Raw genomic sequence first — 15661 nt, forward strand, 5'->3', positions numbered from 1 at the left:
ACCATGCAGAGCAAAATATTTCAATTACAACAGAGAAAGAGTAAGACAAAATAAATGATTATACAGTTAATTATGTATCATGCTATATAGCAGTCATTAAATGCCCTCTGCCATTCCACAACCTGTACAACGATTCAATTTTGCAATATAGCATTGTAGCCTCAATTCAATGGATTTACTGGTCGTTAGCTGTCACAAGGCAGAGGGTGTGACAGAATGCCTTCTGGTGGGGGTGGAAAAGAAGCTTTTTTTTTAATTTATATTCCCATAAAATGATGGGGGGAATTTCTGAAAGGGCGGGCTACTCAGGCCAGCCTTTCATAAATGTTGATACCACAATTATGACATATGTGTGCCCTGGCTGTAACCAGGCTCCTGCCATCAATACCCCCTGCTCTACAGTGGCACAGAACAGTTTCAAATATCACAAGGCCAGCTCCTCTCGCAATAGGGTGCTGATCGTTGGATTTCCTTTGAAGTCAGCAGGCATGGTGGGGGGGGGGGAATAGAGTTATAAAAGCCAGAGGAGAGAGTTAGGCTGAGGGAAGGACCCCAATGTTTTGGTTTCTGTTATGCTCTCTTCCTTTTCATGCCCCCTCCTTTTTCTGTAGAGAAGGTACTCTGCAAGTGCTGTCATAAGGCAAACGGCACTTGTTACAACCACCTGGATTGGATCCATTTCAGCAGGCTTGTTTTGGACCAATCCCCATTGACAATTTCTCTTTAAAAGGAGAGAGGCACCGCACCATTATTTGATTAATCTTTGGTCCATCAAGAAAAGAAGAAGAATACCCTTTTGAACCTCTATTGGGAATGCATTCCATTCCAAAGTTGTTTTCCATAGAGGTGAAGACAAAAGGCATCCAAGGCAGAGGAGAGCTCTGCCCTTAACCATTCCAAGGGATAATGGGGAGAACTGCTGTGGATCAAGGCCTGCCTTTCTACTGACCTCACTGAAACAGACTCCTGCGGAAATGGCAGTGTCCATATGTCACTTGTTTTCTGTGGGTTTTCATTTTACCAGTGTATCGCGTGACTTTAATTTTTGCCAAATGTATATTCCTCCTGGACCTGACTACAATTTCTGTGCTTCCCCTGACTACAATTTCTGTGCTGTCTATGATTGTGGTTTATTTCGGTCTAGTGCTTGCATGTATCTCCTGTGTGTGTATTTTCTCCTGTACCTAACTCGTCGAAAAGCTGCTTTTGTTCTGGCACACTGGACATTGCCCACCATTGACATTGTGCCTTTATTGTGTGTGTGTGTGTTTGTGTGTGAGAGAGAGAGACCCTGCTTTTCTATGTGGACCTTTGCTGAGTTCCTCCCATTGGGTTCAGTCCTCTGTGTGCCCCCTTGCACCTTTGGTATGTGTGGGGGGTTTGTGGAATTTCTCCAGCCCTGGAAAGGACTCCACACCCTACAAAAATGGTTTCCCCTTTCCCCAGTCTAGGCAACTATCTTACAGCCATTGGCAAAGGGATCCCATTCCTTCCAAAGGCCTGGCCAACTCTGTTTGTCGTAAACCTGTTCCCAGACCAACTACAAGCATTCCGCCTTGAACCAGAAACCAACTCTAATGCAACCTCAGCCTAGGGCTGGCCTGTTGCATCTCTTCTTGAGCTAACAACTGGCTTGCCCTCTACATCTATTTGACGCTGACTGTGTCTGCCTATGCACTGTCATTACTTGAGGATGTCTGCCCACCACCGTCCCTGTTATTTCCACCTCCCTCTTGTCCTGTCCTCCCTGGCCCCTGCAAAATGAGTTCCACTTCTTGTGTCCATCATGGGTGAGGAGGTGGGCTCTGGAAGGCCACTTTTTCCACAACCTTTAATTACCTGAGAATGTTTGCCCACCTGCCCTGCAATCCCATCTCCCATGGGAACCACACAGAAACTAGTTCTCTACACCTTATAATTACCCTCCCCATTCATGCAGGTGGGTAGAGGGGCTGGCTCTGCAGTGGTGGAGCAACAGCCTTATACGTGGACAGCAGATCTGGGCTGGCTGTCTTCTTTTTGGCTGCTGGCGGCATTGTGTGCTGACCATGGGGGTTGAGGGCAGAGATGCCCCCTATAGCAGGTACCCTTGTTCCCAGTCTACCATTCATTTTCTCCCTCTTCCCCAAACTGCTCTATTTCTCCTCTCTGACCTGCTTCCCCTGTGCGCTCTCTTCCTGCCTCCCTCTCTTGTGCCTCTGTGCGTGCTCTATCTCTCTTGTGCCCCTGTGCTCTCTCTCTCTCTCTCTCTCTCTCTCTCTCTCTCTCTCTAGTGTTCCTGTTCTCTCTCTCCGGTGCCCCTGTGCTCTCTCTCTTTTGTGCTCTCTCTCTCTCTTGTGCCTCGGCGCTCTCTCTCTCTATTGTGCCCCTGTCCACGCTCTCTCCCGTGTGTACCTTCACACACTCTCTCTCTCACGCCCCTGTGCTCTCTCTCTTGTGACCCTGTGCATGTCCTCTCTCTCCTGCTCTCAATGGGCGCTCCTCTCTCACTGTGTGCCCATCTCTCACTGGGCGCCCCTCTCTCACTAAGCACCTCACACTCACTCTGCACCTCTCATTGTGCACCTCTCACTCACTGTGCGCCTCTCACTCACTGTGCACCTCTCCCTCACTAAGCACCTCACACTCACTGTGTGCCTCTCGCTCACTAAGCCTCTCACTGTGCACCCCTTACCTTTCGCTGCACACCTCTTGCTTATCACTGTCTCTTGCCTCTCACTGCATCTCTCGCCTCTCCCTGAGCACCTCCCTCACTGTGCAACTCTCTCTCACTCTCCCCCTTTCTCTCTCCCTTTCTCTCCCTCTTCCTTTCTCTCCCCTCCTCTCAGCCCTCACTGTCTCTACCAGCCCCTCTCACACTCCACCCATGCCCCCTGCATCCAAGGGTACTACCCAGTCCCCCAGGTTCCATGCCAGTTGGCGTGCCCAGCTAGTATGTCTAAATTAACAAAGGGGGTCCTGGGAGTCCCTCTGCCAGACATTAGTCCTGGTTGCGAGAGACTTACCCAGAGTCTGGGTAAGTCTCTCGCAACCAGGACTAATGTCTGGCAGAGGGACTCCCAGGACCCCCCTTGTTAATTTGCAGCTAGTATGTCTGCCACCAATGCCCTGCGTTTTGCCCACAGCACAGTGCAGACAATCACCTGTGCCCAGTGTGCCTAATATACTCTGCTGGCAATAAGTCTACTTCTCTGCATGTAATACACAGGTTCCTGATATACCTAGATACAAATAAATGATACCAAGGAGGATATGCAGTTGGCAGTAGTCAGGCATAGTAATCCTTAGGAAGGCATTCGGGAATGGGTGGGGCAAGGGATCAGTTAGGAGGGGAGAAGGTCAGGTGGTCAGGTTAGGCGTCATTAGTCCGTAGCCAGGTGAGGATTTTCCATCTGAATCTGAAGTAAAGTTGGTCAGTTCTAAGATCTAGTGGGAGTTTATTCCAGGATTGAGCGGCTATAACCGAAAAACAAGAACCGCCAGCTGTAGTCAGTTTGTATCTGGGAACCTATAAGGTGTAGGCATTGGACATTCTTATAGGTCGGTCGGAGGTTCTCTTGTTTATTCTTTCTACAAGGTAGGGTTAGGGAGGCACTATATTATTGAGACATTTGGACATGAGTGAGAATGTTTTAAGGGATATCCTGTCCTTAATCTTAAGCCAGTGGGCATCTCTTCTAAATGCATAGATGTGCTCTCTGTTTGGGATATTTAGAGCTGCTCTAAGGGCATTATTTTGGAGTCTTTGCATTTTATCAATAATGTACTTATTGGATCCCGCATATAAAGCATTGCAGTAATCCAGTCTGGATAGAATAAGTGCATTCGCTAGTTTGATACAGCTGCTTTCAGAGAGGAATGGTCTGCAAGCTAGGATTCATTTGCACGTATAACTGAGGGCATGACTTTGATGACATTATTATCGATGTAGAAAGAGGTGTAATTGAGGTTAAGTTTTTTAATGGCCGTCTCTGAGCCTAGAATCAGTAACTTCATTTTATCGCCATTCAGGCAGAGGCTGTGGGATACCATCCATGCCTGAATGAGGAGATATATACTGTTTACTAAGGCTGAATCTTCCAAGAATTTGCCCGAAATGGGGATGAGGATCTGAGTGTCATCTGCGTAGTGTCATGAACCCCTGATTCTGGCCTTTCTGGACTTCGTGGTCCATGATGCACCGCGGCATGAGGTCAGTGATTCTTCCAACATGGCTGACGGGCCAGAAACGCTGCGCTCTAGCCTTTGCGTGCAACACTCTGCTTCCTAGAAAACAGACATGCCCCCGCAGCTCTGCGCATCTCAATGCAATTGCTTGGAGTTGTTAGGCCTGTGTTTCGAGTCCGTGTTCCGTACGGTCTCCAACTCCTTACCCCCTTTTCTTCCGTCCTGGAACCTTCTCCTGATTCCTGCAATCTTCCCGCTAACCCATATCCCTTCATCCCGGATCCCATCTTGTGCTCGGTGCCGCGGTCTCCCGGGCACTTCCCAAGCATAGGACGCCTGCCCTCCTCCTTCCTGGATCCATCGCTAAACATTCCTGGATACTGAATGCTATCCGGCTTAGGCAGCCGGCTACCTCACGCTGGAACCCGAAGACTCGCACTCCAACCTGTACAAGTCTCGAACAGTGAGGAAGAAGGAAAGCGCTCCCAAGAAGACCACAAGCAAGGAAAAACAGGTGAGAAAGAGAGAAGCTTGTGACAGATTGAGACGCCTAAAACCTGATATAGAAGTAGACATGGAAGCCGCAGTTCAAGACCTCATGAGAGGTATGCAAGAATTAACTACAGAGGTTCAAAACCTCAAGGCCGAAAATGCAGCACTAAAACAGCTTGTCTTGTCCCGGGATTCCTACGGTCAAAGAAAGCGCCGTGGTAGGGGGTGTAGTGGACAAATATGATGGATCTTCCAAGTCCCCACGTTCCTTCCTTTATTCCTGCCTAGTGCACTTCACTTTCAAACCTTACTGTTTCTCCACGCCACGAGCTAAGGTTGGATTCATGACATCCCATCTCATGGGCAATGTCTTAACATGGGCAATTCCCCTAGTCAATTCGGGAGACCGACTCTTGGATGATTACAATGGGTTTGTGGAAGCCCTTAAGGTTATGTTTGACCGACTGGAACTTGTCTACAGTGCACAAGAAAGACTTCTTGAATTCCAGCAAGGGGGTCAGGATATGCTTACTTACATGACTCGCTTCAAACACCTAGCTAAAGAAGCTGATTGGTTTCAAGAAGCCAGTTTCACTCTATTCTGAAGGGGATTGAATGATGAAGTAAAGGATGAGCTAGCCAGTGTAGCCCGTCCGAGTTCCTTCCGGGCCCTGGTGGACCTTTCCTTACAGATAGACTTCAGAATCCAGGAGAGAAAGGCAGAGAAAAGAAAAAACAAAGACAACATCCCCAAAGACAACCATAGAATATCCTTGTCCCAAAGAAGCATCTGCTCCGTTTTCCTCAGATCCAGAACCTATGCAATTGGGTGCCGTCCGTGGACCAATTTCTCTGCAAGAAAGGATCCGTAGGATCAATACAGGACTTTGTATGTACTGTGCCTCTGCTAAACATCTTGTGAGAGAATGCCCAATAGCGCCACCCCGACGTTCGGGAAACACCAGCTCCTGATCCTAAGTGGAGCATAGCTTCGGGAGAAAGATGCCTGCTCCGCATCCATTCCTTCCTTGAATACTCCAGTACAGAACACCTTAGTGATTCTCCAGACAATATTGTCACCTACTCAGAAAGAATCCTTCCCCATCCTGGCACTAGTGGACTGCGGTACTACGGGTGTTTTCATAGACCACGACTGGGCTGTCAGTCACAACATTCCTCGAGAACCCAAGCAAGTAGTACAGCCCGTTGAAGGAATTGACGGCAGACCATTGTCTTCCGGAGCCATTACTCACCAAACCAAGGAATTACTACTCTCGATAAACAACCATCAGGAAAGGCTCCGTTTTGACATCATAAAGGCCGCTCACTACCCCATGGTTCTAGGCATGCCCTGGCTCCAGAAACACAATCCTTACATCAACTGGGCAGCCGGATCCCTATTTCTAGGCTCTTAATTTTGTATGTCCCATTGCTTGTCTCAAGAAACAATGCAAAACCCTCCTGTGAACTCCCAGAATCACAAACAATCATCCTTAAGTGGTGTATCCAACATAATCCAATACCAGAGATCTATCAAACATACTCTGATGTGGTTTCAACAGCCATTGTTCAGGCTCTTCCACCCCACAGACCTGAGGATTGCGCCATTGACACAGATGCTTCAGCAGTGATTCCATTCGGGAGGATGTTCATATTATCCGAACCCGAAAAAAGGGCCCTACGAGAATACCTGGATACCAACCTGGCAAATGGGACTATCCGTCCTTCAAAATCTCCAGCCGGTCCTTCCCGATTCTTCGTTCCAAAGAAAGACACCAAATAACTTCAGCCCTGTTTGGACTACCGTGGTCTCAACCAATGTACTCTCAAAGATCGTTATCCGCTACCACTCATTTCTGACATCCTGGAGGCAGTTTGGGGTGATGTCATCTTCACTAAACTTGATTTTAGGGGTGCTTATCACCTCATTCGAATAAAGGAAGGCAATGAATGGAAGACGGCCTTCAGAACTCCCTTTGGTCACTTTGAATATCTGGTAATGCCCTTCGGTCTCGCCAATGCCCCTGCGGTCTTTCAATGGTTCAAAGAATAGAGTTTTCTCTGATATGCTGTTCCTTTTTGTCATTGTGTACCTGCATGATATACTGATTTATTCCAATGACCCCCAGATCCATCAAGAACATGTAAAAGCAGTCTTACAACGTCTACGTGAACACAAACTCCTGGCCAAACCAGAAAAATGTCTCTTCCATGTCCAAACCGTTCATTATCTTGGAGTTGTGCTGAGCCCCAAAGGAATTGGAATGGATCCTGCCAAGGTCGACTCCATACTTTCTTGGCCAGCACCCACCACTGTAAAACAGATTCAATCCTTCCTGGGACTTGCACATTTCTACATGTTCTGACATAGTGCATCCCATAGTGGCACTCCTAAAGAAGGATACACCATTTAAATGGTCTACTGCTCAAGAGATGGCCTTTCAACAACTGAAACGAAGATTTACTCAAGGCCCAATCCTGGCCCAACCCGACATAGATGGGCCCTTTTTGGTGGAAACAGACGCATCTGACTACGCCATTGGTGTGGTCTTAAAACAAGAATTTGAAGACAAGATGGAACATCCTATTGCCTACCTATCCCGCACCTTGACTCCCAGCGAGAGCCACTACTCCGTCCTGCAGAAGGAGTTATTGGCCATCCGACAAGCCTTTACCGACTGGCACCATCTACTCTTGGGTGCTAAACATCCAGTGCAAGTACGAACAGATCATCAAAACTTGCAAGTCCTACAGTCCCTGGAATGCAGAAACAGTCGTCAAGCCGGTTGGGTGTTCTTTTTTGCCCAGTACCAATTTCATATTCATCACTTTCCTGGAACTAATAACATTATCGCAGATGCCTTATCCAGCCGTCCTGACTACGAGTCTGTCAAAGCTCGTGCCCTTCAGAAGATGTTCCCTAATACCGTGTTTGTGGCACAAGCAAATTCCCTCCTGGAAGACGTCTGAGCCAGAACGTCTTCTTCCGATCTCTGGAAGGAATACATCAGGAATAATCAATGGAACTTAGTGATGAAAGATGGTTATCTCTTCAAGGACAAATGACTGGCAATACCCACACAAAAGCTGAGAGATAGAATCATGAATCTCTGCCATGACACTGTCCATTCAGGACATTGTGGTATCACTACCACTCTCCACCTTATTCAGAGACAATTCTGGTGGCCGAAGATGATTGATGACGTAAAAACTTACATCAAGTCTTGCGCAGTGTGTAATCAGAACAAACATGATAACAGAAAACCTGCAGGTCTCCTACATCAACCCGCATTACCAACACGCCCTTGGGAAATTATTGCCACAGACTTCATTGTGGAATTACCCCCATCCAGAGGATATACACCCATAATGGTTACCATCGATCTGTTTACCCATATGGCTCACTTCACAACTTTGTTCAAACTACCATCCTCACTGGAATTGGCTGGAATATTCCAAAAACACATATTTAGGATTCATGGATTACCTTCCAAGATCATCTCTGACAGAGGACCTCAGTATGTATCCCAGTTCTGGAAACAACTATGCCAAATACTAGGCATCCAGCATGCATTATCTGTGGGATATCATCCTCAGACTAATGGGGCAACAGAACAAGTTAATCAGACCCTAGAACAGTACCTCTGCTGTTTTGCAACCATGGTCCAGGATGATTGGTTGCTTTTGATTCCCCTAGCTGAATTCGCTTACAACAATTCGGACCATTCAGCTATCAAGACAAGCCCATTCTTTTGCAGTCAAGGATTTCATCCTTCGGTTCTACCATCTGTCCTACCACATCCTACCCCGGTTCCCGCAGTTGATTCCTGGATTGAAACACTGGTAAACGTACATAGGGACGTGAAGGAACACCTGGAGAAAGCCAGGATAGAAGTCAAACGATATGCAGATACCAAGCAGAGACCTAGCCCGTCATATAAAGTCGGGGATAAGGTTTGGCTATCCTCAAAACTTCTTCCTCGACATTTACGGCCTAATAAATTGGCTCTCAAGTATTATGGACCTTTCTCCATTAAGGAAATCATTAATCCAGTGGCCTTTTGGCTTCAGCTTCCAGAATCCTGGTAGAGGATACATCCGGTCTTCCACACTTCCTTATTGAAACCATATGTACGGTCCACCAGAACTACTCCTAGACCTAACCCTGTGCTCATAAATGACCAGATTGAGTTCGAGGTCTCCAGGATATGTGATTCCAGATACAGACGGGGTCAGCTCCAATATTTGGTGGAATGGAAGGGATATCCCCCCAGCGAGCGCACCTGGGAACCAGTCTCAAACATGAATGCCCCCCCTCTAATACAAAGGTTTCATCGAATTCACCTAGGCAAACCCGGTGGTTCCGGTCTTAGGAGGAGGCATACTGTCACGAACCACCGATTCTGGCCCTTCTGGACTTCGTGGTCCATGATGCACTGCGGCATGAGGTCAGTGATTCTTCCAACATGGCCGACGGGCCAGAAACGCTGCGCTCTAGTCTTTGCGTGCAACACTCTGCTTCCTAGAAAACAGACACGCCCCCGCGGCTCTGCGCGTCTCAACGCAACTGCTTGGAGTTGTTAGGCGTGTGTTTCGAGTCTGTGTACAATACTGTCTCCAACTCCTTACCCCTTTTTCTTCCGTCCTGGTACCCTCTCATGATTCCTGCAATCTTCCGGCTAGCCCATATCCCCTCATCCCGGATCCCGTATTGTGCTTGGTGCCGCGGTCTCCTGGCACTTCCCGAGCATAGGACGCCTGCCCTTCTCCTTCCTGGATCCATCGCTAAACATTCCTGGATAATGAACACTATCCGGCTTAGGCAGCCGGCTACCTCACGCTGCAACCCGAAGACTCGCGCTCCAACCTGTACAAGTCTCGAACAGTGAGGAAGAAGGAAAGTGCTCCCAAGAAGACCACAAGCAAGGAAAAACAGGTGAGAAAGAGAGAAGCTTGTGACATGTAGTTAGTGCAGGTGACACCCAGTCTGTCCAACTTATCAAATAAGGGCTTAGTAAAGATGTTATACATGGTGGGAGATACACATGATCCCTGAGGGATGCCACATGAGACTATTATGGGTCAGCAGCTGCTAGGAGGGAGAAGACTATCATTGTGTGGTTAGCAAGGAAGGATTGCACCCAGGTTATGGCATCCCTTGAGAAATGGGCAGCTGACCTAAGATGGTTGCATAAGATTGCATTATCCACCAAGTGGAAGGCTGCCGATAGGTCAGGGCGGAGTAGCATAGCTGATTTCCCATTGTCCTTCAACTCGTCAATTTGGGTCTTGAGGTCGATCAGGGCTGTTTCTGTGCCATCAAGGGGACAGAAGCCAGACTAACGTGAGCCAAGTAAATTGTTAGCTTCAAGGTAGTCCTGTATTTGTTGGTAGGCTACTCTGTCGATAATTCTAAGTAAGAATGGGACTGTGGTGATGGGTCTGTAATTAGTGGGTATAGATGCGTCTAATGTTTGTTTTTTTAGCAATGGTAGCACCAAGGATTGTTTAAGATTATTAGGCACAAGGTTTGTCTTGAATGAGTCATTGATGAGCTTTGAGATAAATGGGGCTAGGTCTCTGGCTGCATCCTTTATAATTTGGGCTTGGCAATTGTCTCATTTGCAATTGGAAGATTTAAGTGAAAGTATAATTTGTTCTGTTTCGACTATGGATATTTTTTTGAAGCTGAAAGTTGGGGCGGTGTTATTATGTAAATTTAGAGGCGGTTGCTGCTGAGGTGTGGTAGGAGCAGGGAAGCTTTCTTTTTGGCAATTTTAATTTGGAGGGAGCTGATTTTATCCAAAAGTGCATTTTGTATATTGGTACACCAGGGCTTATCCTTAGGGGTATTGTCAACCTAAGGTATAGGTGACTCCATTAAACGAAGGATAGAGAATAATTCCTTCGTGTCTGATTTAGCCTTGGATATTCTGTCATTGATAGAGTTCTTTTTAGTGATAATAATTTCCTTTTTGTACAGTTTGGAGTGGTTAGTTAACTTAATTTTGTTCCCCTCAGTGGGCGAATGGCGCCAAATAGATTGCAGCTTTCTTTTTTGAATCCTTAGTTCTTTCAATTGTGGTGTGAACCAGTTATTAAGGTGAGAGGTCTGTCTACCTTTGTGGGTTTTGACCGGTGTAATGGTGTCAAGTGCCTTTGTCATGGCGCAATTGAAGACTTCCACTAGTAGGGTGGGGTCTGTATTGTTAGCTAGATTGTCAAGAATAGGGAGAAGATGTGGTAGTAGCTTTTCCGCTGTAATGTCTAGTAGGGAGTGGCAGTGCCATAACTATCCTTTTAGGGTGGATAAGGTCAAGCAAGGCAGAGAAGGTAATTAAATGGTGGTCAGTCCATGATTGAGGTATTATATTAGTGATGGTGATGTTACAATTCAAGTCAGCAACCCAGTCTAGGGTCCTTCCTTTGGTGTGTGAGGGGGTAGTGACTTTTTGTGTCAGGCCATAGTCCTTTAGTATAGAGGCTACAGAAAGGGCATGTTTATCATTGCTGTCATTGAAACCAAGATTAAAGTCTCACAGCAGCACAAAATTTGCGCATGGTCCTTGGTGTTGTTAGTCAAGATACTGTTTAAATCGTCCTCGAAGGAGCCTAAGGGTCCAGGTGGTCTGTAGATCACATAGATAATGAGGGTACGGTTACTAGAGAGGTGAAGTTTAGCTGTGAGACTCTCACAGGAATTGAATGATGGGGTAGTAGTAAGTCTAATAGGTAGGTTAGATTTATGGATAATGGCTTGGCCACCACCTCTGCCTTCCCCATTGTGGCTTGCTTCCCACGCCCACAAATGGGTATTTATCCCTCAGAGCAACACTGCGTAGTAGCTTAGTAGTTGGCACATGAAAGAGCCTCTCTTTATGAAGTTTCTTTCAGTTTTTTTGTGATGGGATGGAGGTGTGCTGGTGCCCTTCAAGGCGGTCCTCAAACATGTATGGCTCATCAAATATTTGATTTAATTCGACACATAAAATAACTTGGAGGCACATAACTAGCAGGCACTAAGAACAGCACTCCACATAGCAGTTCAGGGAAAAACCCTGTGCACTGAAACTGGTGGACCCGTAAAATTCCTCCTGGGTATTTGCCACTCCATTCCTGACTAAATCGATTGGAAAAAGCTGCTTCTACAGCTCCAGGTTCTCTTCCTGCGACAAACACATGTTTCTGGCTGTACTTTTAACCCGGAGGGCACGTGCAGCATTGATCTGTGTTTAGAACCATGAGCTTTCAACCATGAACTCTCAACTTTAACTTTATATCAATCCTACCTGGCCACTTCCAATTACCAGTTAAGTTGACCTAACCAGTTGGTTCAAGCTGAAGAGCCTACTCTGGGCCTGGGTCACCCGCCCCCACCAACTACTAGCATTCCGCTAATCTACCCATTAGGTAAAAGCACTTCAACAAAAGCACACATACACAACACCCTCTAGCCCTGGGAGCAATTTGTCCGGTAGGTGTTTTGCTTCATGAAAGGAAAGATACAGGGTGGCAATGAGAGCTTGCATTACCCATCTAGACACCTTCTTGCAATCATTCAAGCCTTTGTTCAGCCCACCAACGTCACTCTACATATGTGCCTGTTAGGTGTGAAAAACATTCTGTCCAACAGATAGGAGGGTAATTACTGCCGGGCTTCAATGCTCCATCGTGGCATGGCCATCGAAATAACACCCCTTTCCTTGGTGCCTGAGCCCGCTTCACTTTTTGCACTGGTTGCTTGTCTCTTCAGTTATTCTGCTTCTGCACCTCAAGATTGACCAAATTCCTGTAGTTTTCCTACTAGCGCGCTGGCTCTCAACTGGTGGACCACTCGTTTCCTGAGCCCCGTTTCCGATCCATTGAGGCTCGGCGGTCTCTGAGGCCGACCTTGGCTTAGAGTAAAGCCTTGGTGTGGCCCTAATTGTTCTGCTTCTCTATCGACTTTCGTCCGATGTCATGCCAGCCTCCGCTCCCAAATCGTGCTTCCAGATTTTGTCTGATTTGCTGTCTGGCCAAAGCCTCTTGTGACCTCCAGCCATGTTGTGTAGGGTCACGAAGGCAAAGTTGGCAAGGCATTGGTATGTTAATTGCAACACTGCAAGTACACACAGTGAAGGCCTGCAGATGTTTGCACTTTCGACTACCAGGGCATGAGATGAACACCCTCTCGCACACAAGAAGTACTTGGGATAGATGTTTGCACATTGTTACTCATTGTTTAACTCGGCACTAACAGAATATATTCCATGCAATGACATATGGAAGCATTCATAAAGTACAATGGCTAACTCTTCTCACTAATGTCGGTGGGAGTTTAGATTATATTAAGACACATGGAGGTGAGTATTACGCATTTATATTCTTTACTTGCATATGGAGTGAAAATGTATTTTTCTATTCATCGAATATAAAAAAAGACTGATGTATAATGACCGCTTTGTGATCGCACAGAACAGTCTTTCTAAATCAAACTGTGATGCCCCTGCAACACATGAGTACGTACAGGGGTTAACAGGCACGGGTAGAAGAGGGAAGACGTGCGAGCAAGTTAAGTGCTTTTACGTGTGTATGTGTGTGTGTGTGTGTGTGTCTGCGCGCACGCGCGCGCGCACATGCGTGTCCATGCGAGAGATGAGGGGTCATGTTTGTGGTGGTGAAGGGAGGCATAATTGTGTTTGCGAGAATATGTTGGAGAGGAGCAGGAATGAGTTGGGCTGGGAAGGAGGTGGGGGTGATGAAAGGGAGGTTTGGGGGTAAACCCCCCGATTTTCAATAAATCCAGTGGGTGAGGGTGGCAGTGGGGGCGGAAGTGCCTTCCCGGGAGGTGGGGTTTTGATCAGAATCTCATATTTTCACATTTTAAAAGCCATAAAAAATTGGCTGGAGAAAAACAGTCTTTTTGGTGTTGGACCTTTAAAATGCAGAATTATCACATATAACCCTGTACTTGAACTAGTAGCAAAGAATACAATGTTTTAAAGCCTTTGTGAGTAAAAAAAAAACATCTTTTAATCAACACAGAAACACACTTTCAAGTAATCCAATCCAGAATGGGGGTTCAGGCAATGGCCCCTTTATACCCAATCAGTCATGGTCCTAGAGCTTAAAGCCCCTTTCAGTTAGAACACCACCCTTCTGTAGCTGCAAGAACAACCCAGTTACCCATAAAAGTCCCCAAACCAGCAAAGCAATCCATCCCATCAATGAACGCATGGAGACCCTCTTGAAATCATCTAGCAACACCCTGGATCATCTCCCTTCCTCAGACAAACACTTCGAAAGGAGAGAACATTAAACCAGTGTGGATGGGAGGGATAATACTTGCTTCCCTGTCTCTTCATAGACTCTATGCCTCCACATACATTTGCCATTTTGTGCCTAGACCAGTGGCTTCCTTTTCTGCAAGTTCAGAGCCCTTGTGAAACAACATTAGACATAATCGGGAGGATAGCTCAGTGGCAGCGTGCTCGCCTTGGAAGCAAGGTGACACAGAGCACCACAGGTTCGAGCCCTCGGTCCACGCTTAGAAACCTCTGGGTATTAGCACGGTATAATTAACCCATCATATCATATCACATAAACTGAACATGTTTATGGTAAACTGTCCTTAAAGTCGACTCCCTCGACCAGTCAGCTTCACAGAGCACCTCCTCTAACCTTCTGCTCAATAAGATTGATTTGGAGGTTGTAGCACCCCTGGCCGATTGAGACTCGAACAGAGAAATATCAACCCTTGCCTCTTTCCAGAGAGTCAGGGTGGCTGAGGGGACAGTCTTGTAAGGTTTGCGAAAGGTAATAAGCAGCTGGCAGGTGAATGGAGGACAAAACCCTCCAGTCTTATAGTCACAACATTGTAAAGTTTGTGATCTTTCGTAAAAGGAGCATAAGAACCCAAGGTGATCATACTTTTAGTTCTGCATGTCATACAAACATGACACTGCATCTGGGGAGTGTACTTTATTTTCTACATCCAAAGCCCTAACATCAGAATATCTCTTAATAGAGAGAAGGAATAACACCCTTACTAAGTTAGCAGACAACTGTTGCAGCGTCAGACAATTGCTGTCTGTCAATGATTGAAACACGCGAGATTCCAAATTGACCTCCCAAAATGCAGAAAAGTTAGCCACGATCTTTTTGCGATTGAACCACAATGTGTGCTTTAAAAATGTGTACCCACTTGTTCAACCTTAACCAGTATGTGGCTTGCAGCAATTACTAATGTCAAATTATGAATGTGTCTATAGACCTTTCCTTCCCTGAACAAGTTCACTACCTCCACTGGATGGCAGAAACAGGAATGATACCTCCGTCCCAACACCCGCCCACCCGCCTTGTTCATGCTCAGGAATAGGAGAATTGGATGGGCTTAGCAATGACTGACTGATGACTTGGAAAGCACCCCCTGAAATACATAGGAAAGCATTATGCATTTAATTTCTTCTTTACTTCAACCAGCAGTAAAAAATACAATGTTTCAAAACTTCTATGAACAAGAACAAACATTGTATACAAACACAGACAAATCTTTCAAGTAATTTTTCAAGTAACCCAATCCAATATGGAAGTACAGGTCATGGCCCAATTACATCCCCGTGAAATAGCATGATGCTAAAGAAAAAAATGCTTGCGGCCCTCTGACATGGTACAGTCCAAGAATAGCATATCCCAGCTGAATATAACGGGATCCAGAAATGTAACACTTAAAAAGTAAAAGGAGCATCAGACTCCACCATACTGCAGAATGACCTGTCTCTTGACTATGGTACATTTGGAACTAACCTGGATGAAGACAATGACAAGCTAGAAACTCACTCAGTCAGTAGAGGCTCGACTGGGCTTGGCTCTCACCCGGCTGATTAATCTGAGCAAGATTCCAATGTGGCCTTTCCCTACAACACAAGGGCAAAAGGTGAAGACTTTGGGGGACATTACAAGTTTGGTGGTTTAGGGTAAAAGTAGCAGTAACAGAATTGCCGCCACATTTACTGTTCTGCCG

This window comes from Ambystoma mexicanum, chromosome 8 (assembly GCF_040938575.1).
Source record: "Ambystoma mexicanum isolate Mex_15411 chromosome 8, UKY_AmexF1_1, whole genome shotgun sequence".
NCBI classification, from domain to species: domain Eukaryota; kingdom Metazoa; phylum Chordata; class Amphibia; order Caudata; family Ambystomatidae; genus Ambystoma; species Ambystoma mexicanum.